Source organism: Suricata suricatta, chromosome 12 (genome assembly GCF_006229205.1).
Source record: "Suricata suricatta isolate VVHF042 chromosome 12, meerkat_22Aug2017_6uvM2_HiC, whole genome shotgun sequence".
Lineage (NCBI taxonomy): Eukaryota > Metazoa > Chordata > Mammalia > Carnivora > Herpestidae > Suricata > Suricata suricatta.
In genome coordinates this window covers 93825587-93831337 of record NC_043711.1, presented here as the reverse complement: position 1 = coordinate 93831337, position 5751 = coordinate 93825587, and positions in this window count along the sequence as shown.

Below are 5751 nucleotides of genomic sequence, written 5' to 3'. Positions count from 1 at the left end.
GGTGGTGCAGGGGGACACGGAGACCAGCCGAACCCAGGGGAGGGCCGCTGAGTGCCCAGGCCCAGCTCTGCCTGACGACCATGCGCCAGTGCGTGAGCGTCTCCATGCCCTGGGCCTGCACACCTGAGTCAGGTCCTGCCACCAGGAGAACCCAGAAGGCTCCGTCTGGGGCAGAAACATCCATGGCCCCTTGGGGAGTCCCCTGCCTGGACCCCCAAGAGAACACTCACACCTGCTGGTTCCGTCCTCGTGAGCGTCCTGGGGGGCCTCGCCAGCCGCAGTGTGGGGTCGTTCTCTGTAGCTGAACTCACGGGGCGTCAGGGAGCTGTCTCTGGGGGTGGTTTGCTCACTTCCTGCCACAAGAACACATTCGGTCTGTTTCAAACCCTCATGAGGTCATGGTGCCCCTCCCAGTATCCCAGCACACAAAGGACCAGAAAGTTCTAACGCAGAGGGATGCTTGGCACCTTGATCCCCGAGGCTTCATTCAGTGAAGACACGCCTGCCCACACCCCTTGCCAGAGGCCCGACTGTGGCTGCGGCTGCTCCCAGGGCCACCCCTGCCTCCTGGTGCCCAGGTCTGCGCGGCCAGTCCCCTCCCGACCTGTCTCCTCCCGGCCTCTCCGCTCCCCCGGGCCTCCGCGAGGCTGCCGCACACCGCACACCGTCCCAGGCTCTGGCCTCCTGCAAGCTTTGTCCTGGGGAGAAAAGGCAGTGGTGACCACAGGGATCTACCTGCTGAGCTCCAAGGAGGGGGCGCCCGGCACCCCTGCTGAGCTGAGGTTGCTGCCTCCCCAGAGTGAAGTGCCCTGAGCGCCCAGAGAACGTGAGGTCACGGAGGGGAGTGATGGTAACGCCTCCAAAGCTGGAAACCAGGACCCCCCCCACTCCCCACCCCCCCCACCCACCAGCAAGTATCAGGTCAAGGCCAGGGCACGTCCTTCCTGACAGACTCTCCAGGGAATAAACTCCGCTGCTGGCCGTGATCGCTGCTGCATTTCCGGTCCTCTCTGCTTTCTAGGGCCCCACTTCCGGGGTGGGGGCCGCGTCCTCATTCCCAGAGCTCAGTGGTGCCCTGACTCAGTCGCCCCCGCCTTTCCCGGTGGTCTCTGGAGCCCCGCACTCCTCACCCCGTCCCGGGGCGGACCTCATCCCAGGCCTGCGGTCTCTGCTAGTCCAGGGCCCCTGCGTTTCCCTGACCAAGCCCCGCCCCCTACAGACAGGGCCGCATCTGCTCCCCCACTCCGTGGGCGGCATTTGTTATCCTGAGAGCATCTCATTCGTTGATTTATTCACTTCCTTCTGTCTTCTCTGCACCCCCACCCCCTCCTCCCGCCCAGACTGGACCAGGAGCCCCCTGAGGCCTGGGATGTGTCTAATTCTCTTTTGTTTCCCTGGGGCCATAACAGGGGTCAGTCCCTGGAAGGAGCTTGATAGATGTGAAGACCTTTGGGCCAAAGCTCCCTTCACCTCTCATTCCCTTCTCGCCCGGTGCCTCTTTCCCACCCGATGACCTGCTAGCTTCAGTCCCTCTGTGTCTGGCCGGCGTCGTCTACGAGAACCTTCTGCAATGATGGAAATGTGCTGTATCTGCCCGTCCAGTGTGGTGGCCATTCACTGCCACCATCACAGGGCCCTTGACACGTGGCTAGTGTGACTTCGGAGCACAGGGAAGGGGCAGGGGAGCCCCCGGCTTCTCCCGGGTCTCTGGGGCCACCAGCCGTGGGCTGGTCACTCCATGGATCAGGGACTGTGGGGGCTGGAGGACAGGCTGGGAGTGGGGACTTTCACCCTGGGGCCGATGGCAGGGGGGGTGTGTGAGGGGCCTCAGCACCTGACGAACAGACTTCCAACCCTGCCCCACCCTCCACGTCACCCTCCTCCACCCCAACCTGAAATCTCAGGGCCCCCTGTCCACTCACACCCTCTCTCCAGCCCCTCTTACCTGGCGCATTCCAACATGCCATCCCTCCCCTCTGGTCCGCAGTTCCTCCCTCTCAACGTGAACCCGGTGGGACATGAGAAATCATATCAAGTTAGAATAAATGTTTATGTAGGTGAAGAACAGGAGCCTGGTAAGCTTGCAGGGGAGTGTGTGTGTGTGTGTGTGCGTGCAGCCAAGAGAGAGGAGTCTGATTTGGGTCTGTCTACTGGATTGCTTTTTCTTTTCTTGCTTACCGTGTATGAGATGATAATAGAGGCGTCTTCAGCAATGACAATGTGGTCACGCATGGAGATTTCACTTGTGGCTTAAAATCTAGATAGAGTATATATTTCTACCTTCCAGTTCCCTAATTCTTTTCTAGAGCCTGAATAATGAAGGTAGCCGGGGGGTAGGGCATGGTCAACAATGTGAGCAATGCCAGGAAACGTGGTTCACGCTGAAGTCTAGTGGGAGAGGCAGGGAGCCGCCCTAACAAGGCTCCAGGCATGGGGGCCCCACTCTGGGACTCTGGGGTGAAAGCACCTGGGGTGAGGGATCCACCTCCATGGGTTAGGGTGTCGCCCCAGCTGCAGTCCCTTTTCTCTATGGGCTCATTGCCGAGCGGGCAGCCCAGGCGGCACGGCACCTCAAGAGCCAGGCTCCTTCTGTCTGTCCAGTCACCACCCCTGGGGGCTTGCTCTCATCGACATGGCCTTGGTACCTCAGGGCCATGTCTGCACCCAGCCATCAGGACACGGGTAAATGGGAAGAGGAGAAGAGAGGACCCTCCCCTGTCAGGGCTACCCGGAAGCTGCACAGGTCACTGTTCTTTACATCCCACTGGAGAGAACTGAGCCCCACGACCACACCTAGCTGCAAGGGAGGCTGGGAAATGTAGGCTTTATTCTGAATGGTGTTATGCCCACTTTAAAACATCAGAGTCGGGGTGCCTGGCTGGCTAAGTCGGTTAAGCCTCCAACTTCGGCTCAGGTCAGATCTCACGTTCGTGGGTTCGAGCCCCACATCAGGCTCTATGCTAACAGCTCAGAGCCTGGAGCCTGCTTCTGGTTCTGTATTTCCTTCTCTCTCTGCCCCTCCCCCTCTCATGCTCTGTCTCTCTCTGTATCAAAAATAAATAAAACATTAAAAAAATTTTTTAAAAAAACATCAGAGTCTATGGGACACCTGGGTGGCTCAGTCGCTTCAGCATCCAACTTCAGCTCAGGTCGTGATCTCACAGTTTGTGGGTTCAAGCCCTGCGTTGGGCTCTGTGCTGACAGTTCAGAGCCTGGAGCCTGCTGCCGATTCTGTGTCTCCCTCTCTAACTACCCCTCCCCTGCTCACAAGCTCTCTCTCTCTCTCTCAAAAGTAACATTTAAAAAATAAAAGAAAATATCAGAGTCCGTTAATTTCAAGGAAAAGGGATGGATACCAGGGAACTGCTGCAGTCTTTGGAGTAGAAGCTTCTGGTTGGTCGAACCACCTACTATAAAAGCTGCCAGAATCAGCAGAATTTAAGCAAACTTGGTCTATTGAGGAGTAACACTTTCCATTAGAGCTCCAGTTGGGCTCCATTCTCATACAGAACATCAATCTGGAACATTCCACATGTCATGTTGACTATGTGGTGAAATCTTTCTTGAACACACCCTTACTCATTGTAAAATCAAACGATTTCCCTTGGAGAAGGGACGTGGCATACACAAACTGCTTTTACAGAGAATTCATGGCGTCCCAGAGACATCGAGGCCTCCATGGATGAACACGATGATAAAGTGCAAGTGTGCGCCCCTCCACCTGGGCTTTCTCACGTGGCTGCTGTGCCCGCAGTCCAGCGGGAGGCTGTGCAGTGTGCAGAGAAGGCCCAGGGAACGTGCAGGGGTGAGGACCGTGGCTCTGGCCCCGGCTCCCTATCTTCGAGCCCCGCCCCTCCACCTGCCCGCTGTGCGGCCTCAGACAGGTGATTTCGCCCTGTGGGCTGCAGTCCCCTTACCTGTAGAACAGCGATGATGATGACGACGATGGTGGCCACACAGGTGGCCATGATGTTTAAAGTGGCACTAGTAAAGCATGAGCTGTGACTATTGACGGACCCCCATGGTAATTACAGTGTGCAGCACACACACGCACACAAATGTCCCAAGGATTGAGTGGGTGCTGTCCTGTTCTCCTCAGCCCGAGCCCTGACCCCTACCCTGGTGCTCACTGCGACACTGACAGGGCCCCTGCCATCCCCATAACTCGGATAGAAGTGTCCTCTGTCTCTGAGCCTCCTGACAGTCGTGGGAGACCAGGACTGTGGTATCAGCCCCGCTTCACAGAGGAGGAAGCCTGGACCCATATGGGGGGCATCCCCGGGTCACCGTCAGTGACCGGTAACCAGCCTGGGGGACCTGAGCCCAGGACGTCCCATGCCAGGCCCAGCCACAGAGTCATCCCCCTTGCACATTCCAGGCAGGTTAGCAGGACAGGCGGTCCCTGCTTCCTGGGAGCTCATGCTCCAGTAGGGAGGGTGAGGGAGGTGACACCAAGGACACATGCCCTCCAGGTCACTTCTCATGGCGGGGAGCGGCACCCATAAGAGAACACGGAGCAGCGTGCTAGGAGGGGCCTGGGCAGATGGCACCAGGAGGGGCCTCGCTGACAAGGGGACACTTGGCAGAGCCCTGGAAGGTGAGCTGGGGACAGCATGGAGGAGACCGCAAGGCTGGGACAGAGGCCCTGGGTCGGGACGAACCTGGCACGTTTGTGGCACAGAAGGGAGGTTGGGAAGGCCAGGGGAGGTCAGGGGTGCTGCCCAGGCCTCCATGTGCCCGGGGCCTGTGAAGCTGGGCACATCCCTGAGTGGTCAAGCACATTCTCAGGGCAGAGACAGCCCCTCCTCTGGGCAGGATGGGATGGGGCTTCGTGTTGTGGGGTGGGGGTGGGGCGGTGGTCCCGGGGCGTGGGAGGCAGGCCCCCCGCTGTTCTTCCTGGAAGCCCAGGGCTGGCTAAGCCAGACGGCCTCAGCCCAGCCTGGCCCTGTCCCCACCAGGCCTCTGCCATCCGGGTGGGGCACCTCAGAATGAGGACCAGGTGGTGTGACCGGACACACGGCATCTCCAGGCCCAGGGAGCATCCTGTGACCGGCCTCCCTGTGCCGGCGGAGGGAACTCTGATGAGGGGGTTTCCTCCCTGGCGAGTCCCTCCTGGCTCTGCCTGCATGCAACCAGCCCGCTTGCGCCTCCTTCTCTATCTGTTTTGTTCTTACACTTTCCACACAGGATGTGAAGGCAGAACATATGCAGAACGCATACTTGTAACCCTCGGATCTGCTGAGCTTTATCCCTGCAAATTCTCGTCTTCTTGCAGTTAAAGAGCACTCTTGTATAATAAGACGTGCTTTGGGGAAAGTGATCTAACTTCTACTTACAGGAACAGAAGGCAGTTTTAACCCAACTGTTTGTGTGTGTCTGTGGGTGTATTAACCGTCTTATTTTTTGCATTCTGACGCTTTGACATCCTGACCTTGCGCCCTGCAAGTACGCCCCTTCCAGAGTTAGCCAATTTTGCAGATACCCAGCATCTCATCTCGGAGCGTGCTCTCCAAGTACAAACCAGTCCCGAGGCCACACCACTTCCTTTCTCAGGTTCTCACGCTCCCGGCCACTGCCTCAGTCACTCCAGCGCCACGTACAGGTAGGGCCAGCCCGAGGCCTAGACCCCCGCTAAAATCATTCAGACTAGCCAGTCCTAAGCCTGCTTGCCCTGCCTCAGTTTCCTGCCCTGGGAACTACAGTAAAACGTCTTGCTCACAGTCTCCCTGCCCCTCCTTCTGCCTCCTGGAG